General features: G+C 43.7%; 1 long non-coding RNA gene across 2 annotated transcripts in view; it reads right to left on the minus strand.

Annotated features, from left to right (window-relative positions):
* The window catches only part of LOC137372804 (uncharacterized), a 265,144-nt gene that overhangs the window by 155,840 nt on the left and 85,679 nt on the right, over window positions 1-23,625 (minus strand). The window contains exon 3 of one of the 2 annotated variants that reach the window (XR_010975502.1): window positions 11,398-16,007. The exons of the other annotated variant lie outside the window; for it this stretch is intronic. This is a non-coding gene — a long non-coding RNA (uncharacterized lncRNA). Of the gene's footprint in view, window positions 1-11,397; window positions 16,008-23,625 lie in introns of those variants that run through there. 2 annotated transcript variants of the gene reach the window in all.

The raw sequence follows: 23,625 nt of genomic DNA on the forward strand, positions 1-23,625 counted from the left end.
ATGAACTGCAGCAGTTCAAAGTGGCGGCTTACCAATACCTGCTCAAGGGCAATTAGGGATGGGAAATAAATGTAGGCCTTGCTAGCGAGACTCACAAATCATGACATTAAATTGAACAAAAAAATCAGAAAGTAATTTTTCATTCTAAGAATGATTACTACTTTCAATGATCTTCCAGGAAGGGTCAAGAAGACAAGCTCTGAAAACATTGAGGAGGTTGTTGGCAGGCTATAGTTTTCTGTGGAAAGATGGGCCAATTGTATTTAGCTTTGTGATTTGTATGTTAAATTAACATGATCTGAAATTGCTGCACCAATTAGTTTTAAACACTGGTTATAGAGACATTCCAGTCCGGTATAACATTGAAGTACCCCAACTGATGTTTCACAACAGAGCAGTAAGATATGGCTGATCCCAATGCGCACTGTTGATTACGCGATCAGAGGATGGAAAAATTAGAGGGTTGGTCAGCTTGCGTCACCTTAATCTGTTCTACAATGCTCATTTATAAAGCAGCCGTGGATATGGTAGTGCAGTTGTTCCGTTACTGGACTCATAATCCAGAGGCCTGGATTAATAACCAAAGCACCTGAGTTAAAATCCCATCAACCCAGGAGGGAAAACCAGTTGGATCCAGTTGAAAATTTCAAATGTTCATAACAGGTCTTAAATGATTGAAACTGGAGTCAACTGGGATGACTTGTGGCTTCAACTGTTTACAACTGGAGCCATTTGGGATAACTGGCAAGTACAAGTGGAAGCCAGTTGGGATTCCAGTTGTTCAGTTGTAGGCAGCATTTTCCAGCCTGGAATCAGTTCAACTTCATTAGTACAAGTTAACATGTTTACTGGTAAATGTGGATCCAGTTGTCAAATGTGCACTTTTGAGCTGGAATCATCCCACCCGATTACATGCACTCTCTGCCTCCAAACCTAGCATGGGAGAGAGCATAAATTCAGGTTTTTTTCAAGTTGGTATTAGTAAAAGTGACCATGAAGTAATATTACTGTAATAAAATCACAACTGGTTCATTAATATTCCTTAGCGAAGGATACTTAATTTATTTAACTGCTCTGGTCTATATCAACACTGGCCTCATGCCAATGTAGTTAACTCTTAATTATCCTCTGAAGTGAGCCACTCAGTTGTATAAAGGTACTGCAAATAGTTACAGGCTGCAGCAGTTTGAGAAGGCTCATCACCATCTTACCAGGGCAACTAGATATGGGCAATAAATTTCGACTTTGCAGGCAATGCCACATCCTGCAAATGAATAAAGCTTTAATAAAGAAACTAAGGATTAAGTTGTTGAATCCTTCATCATTGGAGCATTGTCTAATGCAAGAGGAAAGAAATAGTGTGGAAAAATAAGTGCTTAAAAAAAAAGTAGAAAGTAAAATTACTTTTTGGAATCATTAAACGTACATGAGTGCAAAGATTCATGTTTAGGCCTAAGTTGCAAATTAGCTTTGGGCTAAATTCGACTATTTTATATATGTATTAAATATTTTATCACATTCTGACACGTGAGAACGCTGATTAATAAGAAGTTATTTTTATTTGGAATGCTGTGGATTTTTTTTGTTTTTCTTTCACATGTGTGAACATTTAGCAATAAATTCCTTCAAATTCCTTAACCATCTGCATATAAAGGACACATTTCAGACTTGCAATCTGCATTATGCATGACATACATGTCAGTTTCTTGGCAAATCAAATCCTGCATCAGGAACGTTGAATATCTACTTGCTGTTTGCTCAACAGCGATTGCACTTTTGCAGAAACTTTACTGAACGATAAATTTTAATCTGCTGAAACCTACAACAAATCACTGAAGAATGAATAACTATTGCACTAACTGCTTGATATTTTAATTTGGTCCTGAGTAAATGTCAATAGGAAAAGCCTGCTAAATTCTGATTCTCTGGCAATATTGTGCTGGATTTTAAGGAGCCCTCGACGCTGGATCTGTGGTGGGGGTGGGCCTGAAGATGGCCCCGGATGAGGCCCACCATAGACCTCGGCACTGGCAGGGCCCAACCCGATCCTCCCGGCCATGTGAGGCATCATGGCGACCTCCCCACCGCTGGGCGACGGAACCATAATTTGAATATATAAATCAATTAAGATAATTAATTTAAATAAACTTACCACGCCCCCTGATGTCCCGCTGTGATCTTTGGCCTGACAGCCAGCATGCCCGCACCTTCGGATCCCCGTCCGGGGAAACAAGGCACAACACTAGTTTGGGGTGGGGGGGGAGCAGGAAGTAAGTTTCTCAGTGCATAGGGTGAGGGGAATGGGGTCAAATTAACGTCATGGGTGTAGGGGATGGTGGAAAGGATTATAGTTTAAAGTTTATGCAGTTGGTGGTGGGAAGGTCAGATAGTAAAGGTAAGTGTTTTGGGGGAAGGGCAAATAATTAATTTAATTGTTATTGGGTGGTCGGGAGAGGGGCAAAAGAGATGTATTCATTTAATTTTACTAAATCTTTCTTTAAATATTTAAATATGCCTGCAGGGCTAACAGCCCTTTAAAAATGGCATCAGCGCCTGCATGCAGGCAGCTGACACCATTGTCGGGGAGGGACAACCTACCCTCTCCATGTGATTTGGGGGGGGGGGGCGTTGTGGATGGCAGCTAGGCCGCCATTTTTTTTGCCTGCCGCCAATTTCGGCAAATTCAGCCCATTCCATTTTGATTCACACATCACTTTTCATGATTGTGGCCAATGATTCTGTTCAGCCTCAGCTTTCTTGTGCCAGGACATGTCCAGGAGCCTCTCTGTAGATAGAAAGGGGTGAAGGAGAGATTAGCTATAGTCACGGTGATTCTCTAGATCGACCAAAGTTCAACACAGCAGGAGATTATAATTCGGCAGCAGCAGAAAATTGAGACCATCTTCTGCAATAATACCTTAACTTCTGACTTGGACCCAATACCCTTCTTAAATTAATGACAAAGAAACAGTATCTACATTTAATTTGGATGTCCAACTATTCCAGATAAGGAATCAGTGAATTCATTACGCTCTGCTGGAGGTTAATATAACGTTTCCTACCTTACTTTTGCTAAAGTAAAAGGATAATGTGTACTCCATTTAATTGGAAGTCACTTTTTGCATTAAAAAAGTTTCAATTGACTGGCAGGGTGAACCGTTTAATGGAGCTTCAATGAAATGGCACATTATACTATACTTGAACACAAATGCTTAGTGTTTTTCCCAGCTGAGCAATTTTTGTTGATTTTCTGTGTTCTGTTTGGGTGAAGCTTGTTAAAAAGTAAAGCCCGTTTCATCTTCAGACTTATAATGACATAAAATTTTAGGAATTTTACCACCACTCACCCAGTTGTTTGTGCTTTCTGTAAGAACATCCCTACGTGCAGACCTGGACTTGATTATACAGTAGTCTTTGAGGCTACTAATCCCAAGATATCAAAACAGGACCAGTTCCAAATTATTTCCCCAGGAGGAACTTTCACATATTGGATGATCATGTCTTTTACCCCAATGGAGCCGGATTGTACTTCTGGCGAGCCATGTTCTCAACCTGCTCTCTCTCTCTCCACTCGAAGAAACACTGCAACTGTATGGCACTCCTGGCACCTGATGCTGAATTTACACACACCAGTATATTTCGCTGATTGCACCCTGGTATCGACAGGAATTCAAACTCTAATTATTTGACATCTTGCAGTATGACCAAAACAATTATTTTTTATGCATTTTAATGGGTGCTGTGTTTAGCACAATTTGTTTTGAATTAATGAACAATTAAAACAGTTGCACATAAAATAGAATTAACTGTATTGTCTTAAATATAATCAATAACAATGTCATAAATCTCCTAGGTTGCTCATGGATAGAATGGGACTTGAATACAAATGCTGTACACAATTCTACCTTGTTCACTTGTCTTCATCTGTTACTTTTAGTCACTGAGAATAGGCATTCCAAGTATGAACCTTGATCGCTATTCTTTCCCTCCATAGCCCAGAGTCAGTGAGGACAATTTTAGTGCCCCTGTTGCTATTCAGGTTAATTCATACTAACTTACATAATCCAGTGAACCAAGTAACTTCTTGATCTGTACAGCTCAGTACCATATTTGCAAAAAAAAGATAGAAAAGTATCAACTTCCCGCTTTATGAATCTGTATTTGTTGTGCTTTGCCTGTGCTGGGATGAGGGAGCAGTACCACAGGACATGCGCGATGCCAATATCATCACCCTCTATAAGAACAAAGGTGATCGCGGGGACTGCAACAACTACCGTTGAATCTCCCTGCTCAGCGTAGTGGGGAAAGTCTTCGCTTGAGTCGCTTTAAACAGGCTCCAGAAGCTGGCCGAGCGTGTCTACCCTGAGGCACAGTGTGGCTTTCGAGCAGAGAGATCCACCATTGACATGCTGTTCTCCCTTCGCCAGCTACAGGAGAAATGCCGAGAACAACAGATGCCCCTCTACATTGCTTTCAATGATCTCACCAAAGCCTTTGACCTCGTCAGCAGACGTGGTCTCTTCAGACTGCAAGCAAAGATCGGATGTCCACCAAAGCTACTAAGTATCATCACCTCATTCCATGACAATATGAAAGGCACAATTCAACATAGCGACGCCTCATCAGACCCCTTCCCTATCCTGAATAGCGTGAAACAGGGCTGTGTTCTCGCACCTACACTGTTTGAGATCTTCTTCTCCATGCTGCTCTCACATGCGTTCAAGTCTTCAGAAGAAGGAATTTTCCTCCACACAAGATCAGATGGGAGGTTGTTCAACCTTGCCCATCTAAGAGCAAAGACCAAAGTATGGAAAGTCCTCATCAGGGAACTCCTCTTTGCTGACAATGCTGCTTTAACATCCCACACAGAAGAGTGTCTGCAGAGACTCATCAACAGGATTGCGGCTGCTTGCAACGAATTTGGCCTAACCATTAGCCTCAAGAAAAATGAACATCATGGGACAGGACGTCAGAAATGCTCCATCCATCAATATCGGCGACCACGCTCTGGAAGTGGTTCAAGAGTTCACCTACCTAAGCTCAACTATCACCAGTAACCTGTCTCTCGATGCAGAAATCAACAAGCGCATGGGAAAGGCTTCCACTGCTATGTCGAGACTGGCCAAGAGAGTGTGGGAAAATGGCGCACTGACACGGAACACAAAAGTCTGAGCGTATCAAGCCTGTGTCCTCAGTACCTTGCTCTATGGCAGCGAGGCCTGGACAACATATGTCAGCCAAGAGAGACATTTCAATTCGTTCCATCTTTGCTGCCTCCGGAGAATCCTTCACATCAGGTGGCAGGACTGTATCTCCAACACAGAAGTCCTCGAGGTGGCCAGCATCCCCAGCATATACACCCTACTGAGCCAGCGGCACTTGAGATGGCTTGGCCATGTGAGCTGCATGGAAGATGGCAGGATCCCCAAGGACACATTGTACAGTGAGCTCGTCACTGGTATCAGACCCACCGGCCGTCCATGTCTCCGCTTTAAAGACGTCTGCAAACGCGACATGAAGTCCTGTGACATTGATCACAAGTCGTGGGAGTCAGTTGCCAGTGATCGCCAGAGCTGGCGGACAGCCATAAAGGCGGGGCTAATGTGTGGCGAGTCGAAGAGACTTAGCTGTTGGCAGGAAAAAAGACAGAAGCGCAAGGCAAGAGCCAACTGTGTAACAACCCCGACAACCAATTTTATCTGCAGCACCTGTGGAAGAGTCTGTCACTCTAGAATTGGCCTTTATAGCCACTCCAGGCGCTGTTTCACAAACCACTGACCACCTCCAGGCACTTACCCATTGTCTCTCGAGACAAGGAGGCCAAAGAAGAGAAGAAGAATTTGTTGCATAGAAACTCCATAAAACTTTGATGCTCTCTCATTAACTGTTGGAATTTCCTAAAAATATGCATCAAAGTAACAGCGTATTTATAGCATAATGCTAATTTTCAGCACAAGAGATAGTGGAAATTTGGATGAATGCAACTTTTGGAAATTTTGAATCTAAGCTAGAATTTCTCCATCTTTTGCATGATTTCAGTGAAACTCCACCAAAACCCTCTGTCGCTCATTAACGTAACTCTCCTCCATTTGGAACCAAGAACACAAGTGTCCTGCCTTTATGCTAGTTGTGTATGGGTGTAGGTTTATGCCTATTATATTAGGTGCATATTTCGGGCGATTTATAATGATTTTTAATGCTTTTATGTTATTTCACTGCAGGTGAAGTAACAAAATAGTTCAAAAAATTGAAGTAAGTACCAACTAGCCCTCACTGAGAACTACATTGCGTTTTCAGGATCTTTGAATGAATTTTTGCAGCAATGAGTTACATCAAAACTTCAAAAGATTCCACAATTGCATTTTCTTGAAGATGCTATGTTTCAAGCTTTCCTCAGGTCATTGTTTACGCTGATTGCTACTCATTTTACACTGGTTTTTATGTTCCAGATTATGCTAATGAGATTCTCTGGAAATTTCAGCGTAAATTGATTGTTACGCCCTTCGTGAGTCAATACTTACACAATTGTACTTTTAGCAAGAAAATTGAGACTCAAAATGAAGACACACGCACTTCAACTGAATTTACAAGCAATTATTTTGAACGATGAAGCTGTTATTGATAAAGACTGGCAAAGTCTCACATCCAGAGGCCTCTGTTCCTCACATGGAACAGCAATTTACTGGATGTCTGCTGACTGAGCTTGGCATGTCATGAATGGAAAATTGTACTCAACAGGTGTCTGCATGCCCTTGGCTAGACACAGTATTAATTTGTCTGGATTTAATAGTAAAAGGGCATTGTTTATAACATGTTGCAAAACATCCTCAAAAGAGCAGATAAAGTTCAATCTATACGTCACAGAAATGACAACTATTTTTGCTTTGTACAGGAGCTGCTGTGTACAGTAATTATATGCTATTCAGCAGAGCCATGGCCAAGCAAAGATTAATGTCTACATAATAGCAGTTTACTAAAGGGTGAAATGCTGGATAATATTACAGGTTTTATAATTAACATCTGTTGAGGTTTATATTACTGTCCAGTCTGGTTGGTATTTTGTTCGTACAGCAAAGCAAAAGAGTTCAACTAATTTGTTTCTTCACTGTGAATTTGTTTGTGAAATGAAATAACCTACATACAACAACTTGCCTTTATATAGTGCCTTTAATGTGGTAAAATGTACCAAGGGCTCTTCCCAGGACAATTATCAAATAAAATTAGACACAAAAGGAGATATCTGGACTGATGACCAATAGCTTGGTCAAAGAGGTAATTTTAAGGAGAATCTGAAAGGAGGAGAGAGTGGTAGCAAGTTGGAGAGGATTAGGGAGGGAATTCCAAAGCTTAAGGCCCAGGCAGCTGAAGACACAGTCACAAATGGTGGAGCAATTAAAAATGGGAAGACACAAGAGAACAGAATTAGAGAAGCACAGAGATCTCAGAGGATTCAAGGGCTGGAGGAAGTTATGGAGGCAGGGAGGGGACAAGGTCATGAGGGATTTAAAAACAAGGATGAGAATTTTATCCGAACTGGGAGTAAATTTTTAAAAATTCTTTCATGGGACATGGGTGTCGCTGGCAATGCCAGCATTTTTTGCCCATCCCTGGTTGCCCTTGACAACTGAGCAGCTTGCTTGGCCATTTCGGAGGGCAGTTAAGAATCAACCACATTGCTATGGGTCTGGAGTCACCTGTAGGCCAGACCAGGTAAGGATGTTAGATTTCCTTCCCTAAAGGACATTAGTGAACCATATGGGTTTTTACAACAATCAATTCATCATCAGCATTACTGAGACTAGCTATCAATTCCAAATGTATTAATGGAATTTAAACTCCAGTTGTCTTGTTGGGATTTGAACCCGTGTCCCCAGAGCATTAGCCTGAGCCTCTGGATTTCTAGCCCAGTGGCATTATCACGACACCACTGCCTCCCCTGTAGATTAGTGAGCACAGAGGTGATGGGTGAATGGGACTTAGTGCAAGTAAGGACACGGTGGTGGCTAGATAGAGCTGGGTGTTGTCAGCGTACATGTGGAACTTGAAATTGCATTTTCAGATGATGTCGCCAAGGGGCAGCATGTAGATGAGAAATTGAAGGAGGCCAAGGATAGATAATTGGAGGTAATGGTGCAGGAGCAGGAAGCCATTGTAGGTGGTTCTCTGGCTAAGACTGGGAAAGATAAGAACAGAACCAGACGAGGGCAGTCGCAACCGGTCATGCTTAAACTGTAATGTGTGTTTCAATTTGTGGTTAAATCCATTGTGACTGGAAACTTGTGAGAATTATTCTCCTGCCAATTTCTTCACTTTTTAAAAATGTCTTTACTTCTTCTCCTATCTTTCCCCATCCCAGATTTAGGTCTCCCTCCACTATGCCCTATTTCTGCTCATGTGGTGAGGCAGGTTAGCTGTTGCTAGATCACTTTCACTCACATAGTGTATTCACATAGAGCCTTTCACAACCTCAGGACCTCCCAATTTGCATTTCAGCTAATTAAGTATCTATGAAATGTCGGGCAGGAATTTCCTGCGGGCTTCGGGACCCCAACGTTGGGACCAAATGGGGGTCCTGCACCTGCACTTTCCAGGAGACAGACTGGGGGAGTTATTTTCCTAGAGGCAGCCTCCTAATTATCAAATTAAGGATGGCAAGCTCCCAATGCTGATGGTCCAGTCACAGGGCTGGCAGATCTAGAGCCGCAGCAGCCCCACTGAGAGAGGTGGGCAGGTAGGAGAATGCAAGGGTGCTTCAAAGTGGAGGCACCCTTAGAGGGGTGAAGATAATCAAAGATTTTGGAGGGGCTAAGCAGGCAGTCCTCTCTAATCAGAGGGTTAAACCCTCTGGTGACTGTGTTTGGTTCGTTAGTGCGGACTTTGGCTCCAATGGTCCCCGGACTGCCACCGGAAGGCCGCCTCCATTAAGCTGGGGCCTCCACACGCAGCGGGGTGGGGGTGGGGGTGGGGGGGGGCCACTCCACTGCTGGCAACATGCGGGTGAATGCTCTAAATGACTCCTAATCGTGGTCTTAACTATGTAGATTTGGCTGCCCTCTGCCTTGCAGCAGGCAGCTGATCCACATTCCTGTCTGCCTCAAGGAAACTTCCCTCATGGCAGGAATCTGTTGGGGAGGTCCCGACGCAGCTCCCCATTATTTTCCTGGTCCCCCACCTCCACTCCAGCACCCCGGGCCCGGGACAATTATGTCCATATTCACTGTTAAAATTTAGGAAATGTGACATCCAATTTTGCATTCAGAATGGTACCACAAATATGAATGTGATAATGACCAGCTGTGTGGATGGCATCCTTCCATCTATGAAAGATGATGGACATGCAGCAAACAATCCATTTAGACGGGGTGTCTTCTCTCGGTGCACCTTTGCCGATGGCTGTGAAGACCAATCTTTGAGAGGTAGGTTCTGCCACAAGTGCTGCACGTGAAGCTGCCAAGTGATGCTGTGAGTGGTTGTTTTAGACATTGGCACCTGCTGCCAAGCTGCTGTAGCAACTGGTCATCATGGTAGTGCACACCAGTCCATAGGATGTGTTACCATTTCCTTCTTTCACCAGCTAGTGCAATAGTCGACATTTAGGGCCTTCATGTCACGCTTGCAAGTATCCATGAAGTGGAGCTTTGGGCGCCCTACTGGTTGCGAGCCCTGACTACCTCACCTTACAGAATGCCCTTGGATATGCAACTATCTTCCATCCTGCAGACGTGTCCAATCCACAGAAGCCTCCTCTGATTAGTGCCAGCTAATCTGTTTTAGGGATGTTAGTTAAAGGATAAATATAGACCAGGGAGAACTTTCCTGCTCTTCTTCGAATAGTGCCATGGGCGCATTTATGTCCACCCAAGAAAGCAGACAGTACCTTGGTTTAACTTCTCATCAAAAAGAAAGCATCTTGCACAGTCCACCCTCAGTACTGCCCTGAAATGTCAGCCTTGATTACATGCGTAAGCCTCTGGCATGGGATTTGAACCCACAACATTCTGACTCAGAAGTGGAGTGCTATCAATCAGCAGTTACCAGCAGGTTCAAAGAGTGCATTTGCCTTTTGATTATTGCAAGAGTTGCTGTTTGATGTAAAACTTATCCTTTTACAAGTGCTTGCCACCATTCTCCCTCAAACTGGAAAGCATGTTCAAATGCAACGTGATGTGAACGGGAAAAATTTCAAATATTCGCAACCATTTTGCAATTCAGTTATCCCTTCTCAATATTGCTGCTATAATTTATTAATGAGTAAAACTTTCTGGCTATTCTGTTTTTCCAAGGATCATCTTGTGACATTATTATAACTATGGAGCTGTGTGGAAGGTCAATACTTTCTAAAAGTGTTGATGCTGCACATGAGAAGGGATATTTAGCAGAGCACTAATTCTCCCTTCCAGTTTAAATTGCAATCATGCCATTTTGTAGAATCCACAGCAGCTGTGTTTTGTAAAGCACTGTGGCCCTGAACCTTAATGAAAAATTACATACAAACACACACAAGTATACAAATGCCTGTATTGTACAGGAATATTGTTCTCATATACAGTTATTGACAGGAAAGCTAGGAAAGCAGGTAATCTATAACCTGATGTAAATTATTGAATACCCTGTTGAGTGGCCATATTAGTTTTATAACTGGGACATTATAAAGAGAAAGGTCAAGGCATTTACATTGCCCATTGAGATATCCTCCAACGAACAATTTTCAATGCATGCGGTGCATTATTGAGTGGCAGTTTTTAGTTAATGGAACATGGAAAATGTTTGGTCTTCAGAAAGAAAAATTTGATCACAATGTGGAAGAACTATTGTGGGAATGGGACACCCATATTAGAATTGAGTGACAGGTGGAACTATAACCCAGGCTGTTTTCTCAGCTTTATACTGTGTAGTCTATGTGCTCTGATTCATGATAAGCAAAAAGGAGATGTGCTTTAACAAGTAACTAACTCTTAACTGTTCAAGCTGAGCTGGAGAGTAATGATTGCTTCCACTGTGATTATTGAACAGCTAACATTTACAGCCAATTGACAGTATTTTCTTTGATCGTCTCAGGTGCAGCAGTTCTATAATGCAGTGGAAGCCAAAATTCCCATTCAAAGGGTATTAACTAATTTCATTATATTATTTCTAAGGTATTTCAAAATAGCAGCTCTGGAATCCCACTTGAGGTATTGATAGACCGGTGATAATGTTTTCTGACATATTCTTGTTTTGTTTAATATGATTCAATATTTTACTTTCTCGATGTAAAATGCATCGATTGGGTGCTTAGGTTATGAGGACAGTCCCATCTGTACTATCTTTTTGTATGGAGGAAGAGAATGCAAGTATATTTAGGTAATATGTTGCCACCTCAAATCTTGCCACACAGAGGTATGTTATGTAGTTGTGCCTTAAGCTTGACTGTGCCACAAAGAGGAAGCAATGAGTGAATTATATGTCCTATAATGCTCCCCACTGTCCTCGCCCTGCACTTGTATCTTTCTCGAGTTTCTCCCCTCTCTCCCCTTCTCTGAGCTCATCTTGTCCATTGTTGGGTTCTGTTGTATTTGTATTAGTAGGGCATTCTAGAGAAAGTCTTTGACTCTGATAAAGGTTAACTAACAACTCTTTATTATTTACAGTTACTTTATACAGTCTCCGCACGCCACCTAAGCTAGCATCCTACATGCGGCTATACCTTCTTCTTCTCAAGCCTATCTCATTTATCTGTTAAATCATTGCTCATGCGGTGGGAGGGGTCTCTCTCACTGTCTTCGGTATCAACCCTTTACATCCTCATACTACATTTCCTCCCAAGTCTTTATCCAACATTTTTCCAAACTTATACACATTTATGACTTCTCTACTACTCTCTCTCGCCCCAAGTCTCTGACTTTACAGATTCACTCTCATAGGAGGTTTGACAACTCTCCCCAGTCTGTCTGGGGCGATCAGTAGTCTTCATCAGGAGTCTGGGTTGCTGACTTGGTTTATCATTTCTAAAGGTTGTAGTATTCCTTTCGGTATGCGTTTGTTCCACTTCATCTAGATCTTGCAGATGGATTACCGGCTGTTGCTTTTTTAGAGTAGGAATGATATTCCTCCGATCCCTTCATATGTTCCCTTCGTCCCCTATAACATACGATTGCTGATAGTTCTCATGTTTATGGATTACTGTACCTTCTTGTTCCAGGTCACATATCCAAACTTTTTGACCATTGTTTAATTTAGGTAAGCTTCTCACTCAAAATCTATTGTAATTCTGGGCTTGCTTCCTTCTGTAGGAGTTTTCTCTTTCTCAAACTGTCTTGTAACCTGTCTTGTAGTCTTGAGTCTTCAATCCAGGCATTAATTGTTGAGGCAATACTGGAAGCTGTCTACTTAACTTCCTTGCCATTAGTAATTCTGCTAGTGATAATCTGCACAGCAGTGGCATTGAGCGATAAACTAGGACTGAGATAGGAAGATATTCATTTTTCTTGAGTAAAGATTTTATGATTCTCACACCTGATTCTGCCTCGCCATTGGACTGTGGATACCTCGGTGAGTTTATAAGATGCTGAAAACCCATCTTCACAGCAAACTGTATTCGTGACCAGTAGTCTGCTGTCTGATAATTCATCTGGAATTCCATGTTTTGCAAAGATATCCATATGGATTCTGATAACTACCTCGTTGGTCGTTGAATGTAATCATCTGACTTCTATCCACCTGGAAAAGTAGTCAATAATGATGATATATGACTTCCCACCAAACATAATAAATCCATGCCTAGCCTTTGCTAAGGTCTATTTGGAAATTGGGTACTCAACAGCGGTTTGTGCTGTCCTGGCCTCTGTATCACAAATATCTGACAGTTGTTGATCATGATTTCGATATCCTTAGATATCCCAGGCCAACATACCAAAGAGTGTGTCTTTGCTGTGCTCTTGGTTATACCCAAATGGTCTTGTTGTAATCAATCTAAAGTATCAGATCTCACTGAGGTAGGAATAACAATTCTGTCATTGTAACTAATAAGTCGTTAATTATGGTAAAGTATTTCCTATACTCATGGAACATCATCATTGTTCTCCCCCCCTGGACTTTCTTATGGCCACCCATGTGTACAATATTGTTTGTCATTCTTCTGTGCTTGTCGTATTTCTTGCAACTTCTGTGTGCTTGCTGGCCAACTTTGTGCTATGTATTGCAAGTATTACTCTATATCACCTACGAAATTCACATCTTCCTGTTATGGATGATATATGATTTCCCTTGATAACGCATCGGCTGATGATTGGAACTTTCCTTGGATGTATACAGTTTCATTTATGTACATCATTAATCTGAGATGAAACCTTTGTAAACATGAGGCATTTTTGCTATTTCTTTTTCGTCTAGTAAAGAAACCAATGGCCTGTGGTCTGTCTCGATTACCACACGTATTCCAACGATGTAGCCCATGGGACAGCTAGAGTTTCTTTTTCGATAACTGCGTAGCATGCCTCTATATCGGACAGCGTTCTTGACGCATAGAATAAGGATCTACGGGAATCATCACGCTGCTCCTGCAAAAGAACTGCAAACAAGCTGTCTGAAGAGGTGTCTGCTGCTATCATCAGGTGTAGAATTGTAGTGTGCCAACACATCCGGAGAAATTAGCATCTCTTTAATTTTCTGGTACGCTTGTTCCTGATCATTGAAAAGTCTCTGGTGTGGGGGTTATTCTGAGCAGTAAACTATTAAAACAAAACTGCCCAAAAGGTGTTTTGAGTGTAGTCAATAACCTTGCGGTCTCATCAATGGGTACCTGCCAAAACTCACTATTGGCATCGAGTTTTGTAAACATGATGCTCTGAGAGAGTTTCGATAAACTGCCATCCATTGTAGAGATTGGGTGACTCTGACACTCTACTGCTTTGTTCAGCTGTGTCAAGTCCACACATATTTGTACAGTTCCATTTGGCTTTGGGACAGGAACCATGGCTGAACATCATTCAGTTGGTTGTGTTACCGGAGAGATAATGCCCATTCTTGTCAACTTTTCCAATTGTTCATTGACTTTGGTTAATAAGGGATGAGGTATTCTTCTTGGTGTGAAGATACACACTGGCTTTGCCCTTCCTTCAGAGTGATCCTGTACTGCATCTTTAGTTTTCCAAGCCCTGTGAACAGCTTCAGGAATTCTGTTTGAAAGAATTGTTTACTTTTGCGTGCTTGACTTCAGCTATCTTTTTAATTAACTGCAGTTCCAAGCATGCATTCCTGCTCAGTAAAGCAAATTCTTCATAGTGTAAGACATGTAAGGTCTCGACAAGTTGTCTTTCTTTACGCTGAAGAGTTGCTTGGAGTTTGCCTTTTACTCGCAGTTGTGTCCCACCTGGGCCATGCAACTGTATATCTGTCGGTTTCAGGTAATATCTCTTCACCCAAGGTCAGACAATACCATGACGCTAGCCCCTGTGTCAAGCTTAAAATTTGTGAGGTGTTCATTCACATAGATGTCTGCTGTTCAGAAATCTTGGTCTGGGTTAATGATTTGTCCCAAGAAATCTCCTGGTTCTTTTTCTTGTGGATATTGCTGTACTTTATTTACTGTTCTTTGCATGAAGGTCTTCAGCTTTGTACCTTTAAATGAAGAAATCTTGCTATGGCACATCTCTCCATAGTGTCCAGATTTTCCACTACTAAAACACTCAAGCTTTACTTGCTGGACACTGCTGTCATCTGTGGGTCTTCTTGGCTCCACAATGTTGGCAAGGTTTTCCTATGTCATGCACCTTCTCACCTGTATGTTTTCTCTGTTCCCCACAGTGTTTCTCTGGCTTTGGTTTAACCATTTGGATGAGCATTGAACTCCTTCTCATCCACGGCTTCTCTTCAGCTCATAGGATGTGCCTATTTTGTTTGCGAACTTCAGCCTGTCTTAAAATTTGAATGGCCTTTTCCAGTGTAAGGTCTTCCTTGGATTGCAACAGGTCTGACAAAGATTCATCTGCTATGCTGATGACTATCCTGTCTCTGATTAGTTTTGCCTTTAATTTGCCATATTTGCAACATTGTGCCAATCTATACAGGTCATTAATATAGAAGTCTACAGATTTGTTAATCATCTCTGTCTGTTTATTACATTTTGTTCTTTACAAGTTTTTATTGGTACAGAGATAGAAATATTTATCAAAGGCTAGGAGTACCTTTTTTGATTTTATCAGTAGCCTCGTTGATCCTTTGTTGGACAATTACGTTGTCTGCAATCAACCCAACTGAATATAGGAGGGTGTTCACTTGTTCCACTTCCGATTTTGTATGGAATTGAAAAGTGATTCTAAACCTTAGGAACCTTTTTCTCCATGAAAGCCAATTTTGAATCTGATTGGGTCCCTCTTGATTCTGGAAACTCTCAGGCATGCACAATTTTGGATCCATATTGCTTTCTTAATACACTTTTTATAGTGTTCCCCTTTCTTTAAGAAATTCTGCTTGATTTTTCTTTCAGGCTTGTTTGCCTTAATGGAGTGTCCCAGCTGTTTGAGAGTTCCCCACTGTTTTCAGGAGATCCCCAACTTTTCAGGGGTTTCCCGTTCTTCGCCCAAAGGATTCAGTTTTTCCCTTTTTTTTATTTTCTGAGCACAATACCTTTAGAAAGGTACTGCAAGTTTTTCAAAGGGCTTTCAAACTGATCCAAGTCCGTCTGTATCGCGACTCACCCGATCACTGGATTTTATTTGCAAGCCGCCACGCTTCTGTTCAGTGGTGCAGCCTATTTTTCTGTGCACTGACTCACCACAGCTGCAGAGCTTTTCACAGCCTCTTCTGTCGGTAAATTGTTTTTTTTACTGTACCAGACCAGTAATTATCTTTAAATTTCTCTGTTGTTCACCTGGTGTTTCTTCCAAAGATAAGGAGATCTTCAAAGTCTCCTGATCACTTTCACTGCTGTTTTACTATTGTTTTACCGTTGTTTTATCGCTGTCACCATATTGGATTTAGCTGTATTTGTATTAGTAGCACTGTAGGGTGTCATACTAGGCCCTCACCTGCCAAGAATGAAGCACATTAATTTTGTCATGAATATTGATTTTTAACTGGAGCGAGAAAATGACTTGTTAAACAGATCAGCCGTGGCTGGAAAATACATTTGCATATTAACAGACAGTACTTGGAAGGAATAAAAACAAGAAATGCTGGAACCACTCAGCAGGTCTGGCAGCATCTGTGAAAAGAGAAGCAGAGTTAACGTTTCGGGTCAGTGACCCTTCTTCGGAACTGACAAATATTAGAAAAGTCACAGGTTATAAGCAAGTGAGGTGGGGGTGGGGCAAGAGATAACAAAGGAGGTCTAGATTGGACCAGGCCACATAGCTGACCAAAAGGTCACGGAGCAAAGGCAAACAATATGTTAATGGTGTGTTGAAAGACAAAGCATTAGGACAGATTAGGTGTTAATATACTGAATATTGAACAGCAGCAAGTGCAAACCTGAAAAAAACAGTGGGTAAGCAAACTGAACAGACTAAGATGAAATGAAATAAATGCAAAAAAAAAAATTGTAAAATATGTAAAAAAGAATGTAAAAAAAAGGAAGAAAAAATGACTAAAAATGAAAGTAAAATGGGGGGCTGTCATGCTCTGAAATTATTGAACTCAATGTTCAGTCCAGCAGGCTGTAGTGTGCCTAATCGGTAACACTGCAGCAATCCCAGGACACAGATGTGAGCATGAGAGCAGGGGGGGGTGTTGAAATGGCAAGCAACCGGAAGCTCAGGGTCCTGCTTGCGGACTGAGCGGACATGTTCCACAAAGCGGTCACCCAGTCTGCGCTTGGTCTCCCCAATGTAGAGGAGACCACACTGTGAGCAGCGAATACAGTATACTACATTGAAAAAAGTACAAGTAAATCGCTGCTTCACCTGAAAGGAGTGTTTGGGGCCTGGGATAGTGAGGTGAGAGGAGGTAAATGGGCAGGTATTACACCTCCTGCTATTGCAGGGGAAGGTGCCATGGGACGGGGACGAGGTGGTGGGGGTAATGGAGGAGTGGACCAGGGTGTCGCGGAGGGAACGATCCCTTCGGAATGCTGACAGGGGAAGGGAGGGGGAGATGCGACTGGTAGTGGTATCACGCTGGAGGTGGCGTAAATGGCGGAGGATGATCCTTTGGATATGGAGGCTGATGGGGTGAAAAGTGAGGACAAGGGGAACCCTGTCACGGTTCTGGGAGGGAGGGGAAGGGGTGAGGGTAGAGGTGCGGGGAATGGGCCGGACACGGTTGAGGGCCCTGTCAACCACAGTGGGGGGAAATTCTCGGTTGAGGAAAAAGGAGGTCATATCAGAAGCACCGTCATGGAAGGTAGCATCATCAGAGCAGATGCGTCGGAGACGGAGAAACTGGGAGAATGGAATAGAGTCCTTACAGGAGGTAGGGTGTGAAGAAGTGTAGTCGAGGTAGCTGTGGGAGTCGGTGGGCTTATAATGGATATTAGTAGACAACCTATCCCCAGAGATGGAGACAGAGAAGTCGAGGAAGGGAAGGGAAGTGTCAGAGATGGACCATGTAAAGGTGAGAGAAGGGTGGAAATTGGAAGCAAAGTTGATAAAGTTTTCCAGTTCGGGGCGGGAGCAGGAAACGGCACCGATACAGTCATCAATGTACCGGAAAAAGAGTTGGGGGAGGGGGCCTGAGTAGGACTGGAACAAAGAATGCTCGACATAGCCTACAAAAAGACAGGCATAATTAGGACCCATGCGGGTACCCATAGCGACACCTTTTACCTGAATGAAGTGCGTGGAGTTGAAGGAGAAGTTGTTCAATGTGAGAACAAGTTCAGCCAGGCGGAGGAGGGTGGTGGTGGATGGGGACTGGTTGGGCCTCTGTTCCAGGAAGAAGCGGAGAGCCCTCAAACCATCCTGGTGGGGGATGGAGGTGTAGAGCGATTGGACGTCCATAGTGAAGAGGAGTCGGTTGGGACCAGGAAACTGGAAATTGTCAAAACGACGTAGGGCGTCAGAAGAGTCATGGATGTAGGTGGGAAGAGACTGGACCAGCGGAGAAAAGATAGAGTCTAGATAGGAAGAAATAAGTTCAGTGGGGCAGGAGCAGGCTGACACAATGGGTCTGCCGGGACAGTCCCGTCTGTGGATTTTGGGAAGGAGGTAGAAGCGGGCTGTCCGGGGTTGTGGGACTATGAGGTTGGAAGCTGTAGAGGGAAGATCTCCAGAGGAGATGAGTTCAGTGACAGTCCTTTGGACGGTGGCTTGATGTTCGGTGGTGGGGTCATGGTCCAGAGGGAGGTAGGAAGAAAGGTACTTGGAAGGACAAAGGACACATTCAACCCACAATGGATGTTGATCACCGGACAGTGAGGGGGTGGGGAAGCACATTCCACGGCCTGCTGGGATGATGCACTCCACAGGGGCCAGGACTGGTTAGACTAGCTGGTCACATGGCTAACTGGCTATTCCAGATTTTTGAACTAGCCCCAGAGAGTTTGAACTCAGAAAGACTGTTTGCTCCTGGACTGAGAATATGTCTCCTGTCTGCTCCCATCTCTTTCTCACAAGCCTCTGAATCCACTGAAGACACATGAATCCCAAGAGAGAAAAGTCTCATACAGCGAACAAAGTTTAAGAAGAATACTGGACCCCAACAAAAAGCAAGAACTACCGACAATCAAGGACTCTACATTGACCTCGAAGAACCGTAACAAAAACTCTTCAGATATTGCCTCACACTTTTCACTTTATTTTTTCTTCTGCTCTTTTCTGTCCCTATTTTGCATGTGTGAATCGCGTATGCATGCTAGCATAGGTGCGTCGTGTATCTGTAGGCATCAACCGAATTAGAGTTTAAGTTTAATAAATTTCAATCTTTCTTCTTTAAACCTAAGAAAACCTGTTTGTGCTGGTTTCTTTGCCTTATAATTGGAAAGCGGTGAACAAGGATTCACCAAGGGGGAGCTAAAAACACAGTATGTTTAAAATTAAACCCTGTTACGGTAAGACCAGGTGAAGGCTGAGAGGGATCCCTAGACACCTTTCTCACTTGGTCATATCAAGGGTGTTCTAGAGAAAGTCTTAGATTATGGTAAAGATTAACTAACAACTCTATTATTTACAGTTACTATATACACTCTCCACACACCACCTAAGTTAGCATCCTTTGTGATGCTATACCTTCTTCTTCTCAAGCCTATCTCATGTGACTGTTACATCATCGCTTGTACTGAGGGAGGGGTCTCCCTCAGTGTCTTCCGTATTAATCCTTTATAACCTTTTACTACATCCATGAGGCCCACCTCTTGCTCCCTTGATCCGATACCCACTAAATTGCTGACCACCTAACTTTCCCTCCTGGTCCCTATATGCCAATATTGTAGACGATTCCCTTTCTCTAGGTGTTGTCCCCCCTCTCCTTTAAATCTGCTGTCATCAACCCTCTCCTCAAAAAACAACCCTTGGCCCTACCGTCCTTCCAAACTACCATCCCATTTGCAACCTCCCTTTTCTCTCCAAAGTCCTTGAATGTGTTGTCACCTTCCAAATCCGTTCCCATCTTTCCCAGAACTCCTTGTTTGAATCCCTCCAATCAGGTTTCTGCCCCTGCCACAGTGCCAAAAGAGCTCTCATCAAAGTCATAAATTACATCCTATGTGACTGTGATGAAGGTAAACTTTCCCTTCTCGTCCTTCTCAACCTGTCTGCAGCCTTTGACATGGTTTACTGGGTGGGACTGCTTTCATCTGTTCCATTCTTCTCTACCTAGTTGTAGCCAGAGTATCATTTGCAATGGCTTCTGTTACAACCAGGTGAGAAAGGGGTCTAGGGCTCCCCTCTCAGCCTTTACCTGGTATGGCCATAACAGGGTTGAACTTTTAAAACACTGTGCTTTAGCTTCCCTCTCTGTGAGTCCTTGTTCACTGCTCTCTAATTGTAATGGAAAAGAAATCAACCAGACAGGTTTTCTCAGATTTAAACAAGAAAGGTGTAAGTTTATTAACCTTAAAACTTTAATACAATTAAAACTACTAAAAATGTGCGATGTGACCACTCTAGCATGCATACGCGATGATCACACACGTATATAGAAACAGAGGAGGAGAAAGAATTAAAGGGGGGGGGAGATTTGAAGTAATAGCAGGAGTTCAGTTACTGGTTTCAGATTGGATGTAAAGTCTTTGATTGAAGTTAAGTCTTGCAGTTCTTGTTGGGGCCCATGCACACTTTCAAACTAGTTACGCTGGTCTTCAGTCTTGAGTTTAAGTTACTTCCGTGGGTCCCTGGAACTTTGTGTGTGAGAGAGAGAGAGAGAGAGACAGAGAGAGAGAGGTGCTATCTTCTTGAAATTCACTTGCAGTCTCTTGTGTCAGGCACAATAAAAAAAAAAGTCCAGGTTGGCCAGCAGGCTAGTCATGTGACTATCTCCTTGTTTGGAACAGCCTCTCCTGTGAAGTTTATGGATCCCTTCAAGCTCCAGGCACTCTCAGTGGTTGGGGGTAGGGGTGGCGGTGCAGGCTGGGAAGGGGTGGAATGCTGGCTCAATGACTCTCAATGTCTCTTGATCATCACTATGGATAAAATCCATCTGGCTAATTGAATCAGGGAATACTCCCATTGTCTTCTTCATGCAACTGCCTTTTAGAATGCAAATGTGCAACCATGTTTTCAACTACTGTTGTGGTCTTTTTAAACAAGTTATTTCAAGTCCAGTAACAGTTCAAAAATAATGTTCCATATAACGAAATTAATATGTCTCGTTTTGGCAGGTGTGGTTTCCGTCACACTTCTCTTCCTGCCCCCACACTGTTACCTATTGTATCCTCCAAGGATCTTTCCTTGGCCCCCTATTTCTTATCTACATGCTGCCCTTAATGACATCATTCAAAAACACAGTGTTAGTTTGCACTTGTGCTCTGATGCCATGCAGTTCCATCTCCCTAACACCTCTCTTGACTCCTCCACTGTTGCTACATTATCAAACTGATTATCTGACATCCAGTACTGGATGAGCAGCTGGGGTGGCAGGGGAAGGCCTGGTGAATGTACAAAGCCCAGCTGAGGGAGTTCCAATGGGAACAGGCTATTCTGACATTGGACAGAGCAGCCAGGATGTGCTGCAGCAGAAGCAACCTCCTGGACAGCCGGAAGCCAGAGAGGCACAGCAGGGGGATGCAAGGGGAGGAAGGCACTACCCAGGACATTGGGTGCACAACCCAAGAATGACAGAGCACAAGTGCTGTAGGAGGCTGTGCCTATCCAAACAGATAGAGTTATAGAGAGAGATACAGCACTGAAACAGGTCCTTTGGCCCACCGAGTCTGTGCCGACCAATAACTACCCATTTTATACTAATCCTACATGAATCCCATATTCCCTACCACATCCCCACCATTCTCCTACCACCTACCTACACTAGGGGCAATTTATAATGGCCAATTTACCTATCAATCTGCAAGTCTTTGGCTGTGGGAGGAAACTGGAGCACCCGGCGGAAACCCACGCGGTCACAGGGAGAACTTGCAAACTCTGCTCAGGCAGTACCCAGAACCGAACTTGGGTCGCTGGAGCTGTGAGGCTGCGGTGCTAACCACTGCGCCACTGTGCCGCCCCAAGATTATCTTAGTCCTGTGAGCTCTGATCCACAATGCCCTGAGGCCTCACGGCCCCTATGGCAGTCTCTTACCTGTAGCTGTCAAAGTCTCCGTCGCCCTGAATTGCTATGCAATCAGCTCATTCCAGGAAACAGCGGTGGATCTAGGTGGCATTTCGCAGTTATCATCTCATTAGGCTATCAGGCAGGTCACTGATGCCCTGTTCAGGAGGGCAGGGACTACATCCACTTTGACACAGATAGGCCTGCGCTGGTACAGAGGGTATTGGGTTCTGCCTCCATCACTGGATTCCCCCAGGCACAGGGCATCATCACTGGCGCCCATATGGTCATCTAGGCACCCAGTGACCAGCCAGTGAGATCCAGCAACAGGAAGGAATTCCACTCCCTCAACGTGCAACTGGTCCTCTACCACAACAAGAGCTTCTTCTATCCTTACGCTCGCTTTACTGGCCGCTTCTATGACTGTCCAGGCTGTCTCGATCCTTCACTCCATGCCCCAAAGTACATGGCTGGTTCAAAGGGGACAAGGGAAATCCCTTGAAGTGATGGCTATTGACCCCTCTTCGCCAAATCACACAGGTAGCAATCCAAGACTCAAGGTGGTGGCGGGGGGGGGGGGGGGGAATTTCATGTAGTCCACCGTGACAGATTTGGTGGCGTGCGGGATGATATAATGAGGTGGGAAGTGTTTTTTTAGATTCCCAATGGTGGGATATTTTAGAGGAATTTGGTCAGCCGTGGGTTTGTGGCATTCTGGGGTTCCCCAGCGCCGTGGTGGATTGCAGCCTTGCATTCATTTTAATAACATGAATGTTAAACTCCAGAAAGCTTGTTATGGAAGGATAATGCTGACGCCTATCTTTACTAAATTTTACATTTATTGTACAGAGTAAAAGGATTACAAACATGTAGCTCCTCACCCAAACCCTCCACCAGTCTCAGTGGGCTGAATTTCATTCGGGCGCGCACTACCCAGCGGCGCCCTTTCAACTTAGCGCGGCGCCTGCCTTAGAGCACCCGTGATATTACGCGAAGGGGCTCATTAGCATCACTGCGCCAAGCCGCCCCCCCTGATATTACGTGGGGAGAGGCGGGACATCCGGCGCAGTGAGGAACCCTTTGACAGCTGTGCAGCAGGTGCTGGGCCCTATTTTAAGCGCCCCAACACCTGTTTCCTAACAGCTGTCAAAGAATACTTACCTGACTGCTGAAGAGTGGGGCTGCTGTCAATCTGGCAGCTAAGCAGAAAGTGCGACAGAAATCCAGCAGGTCAGGCACATCTGTGGAGAGAGAAGCAGAGTTAACTTGTCTAAGTTCACAGACCTGAAAGTTAACTCTGCTTCTCTCTCCACAGATGCTGCCTAACCTGCTGAGTGACCCCAGCACTTTCTGCTTTGCCACCACATTCTTACCCTGCTGTGTCTCAGTGTCCTGTGAAGTTGCGATCCTCTTCTCCCACTCAAGTGTAACATTCCTTCTTGTAGGCGTGCTGCACCTGGGTGAATAATCTTAAATTTGCACATTCCAGGATGTGAGACTTAAATAGATCAAAAAAAGATATTACAGAGATTTACAGAGAACACACTGACACAAATGGGAATGCATGAGTGTCACAACAATGTAAATACATCTTTCATTAAATGTTCCTCACCAACATATGTGTCCTTTTTTCTGTGCGAATGATTTGTACCAGCATGTAGCGCCAATGTCACATCCCTTTGCACCGTTGGCCCTTCAGAAGAGCCAACATATGCAATAACATCATTGCCATGCTACCATTACTCATGAGCGTCTCCACGGACTCAGTGACATGGACATTGGCTCAGTCAGCTGCTGCCTCTAATGGTTTACACAGGGATGCTGCAGATGTGAACTGGTGCATAGCAGGTGTGCAAGGGTGATGTGTAGCTTGCAGAGCTCATGTCAGTTCCTTTGGAACAGACAGCTTTTGTCTGATAAACCACTTCCGTACATCCCTACATCACTTCTAGCCCTGTGTGCAGAGCCTGAGTGCTATCTGCCCTCCCTTGTGTCTTTCATGTTGTA

The sequence above is a fragment of the Heterodontus francisci genome, chromosome 8, assembly GCF_036365525.1.
Source record: "Heterodontus francisci isolate sHetFra1 chromosome 8, sHetFra1.hap1, whole genome shotgun sequence".
NCBI lineage: Eukaryota > Metazoa > Chordata > Chondrichthyes > Heterodontiformes > Heterodontidae > Heterodontus > Heterodontus francisci.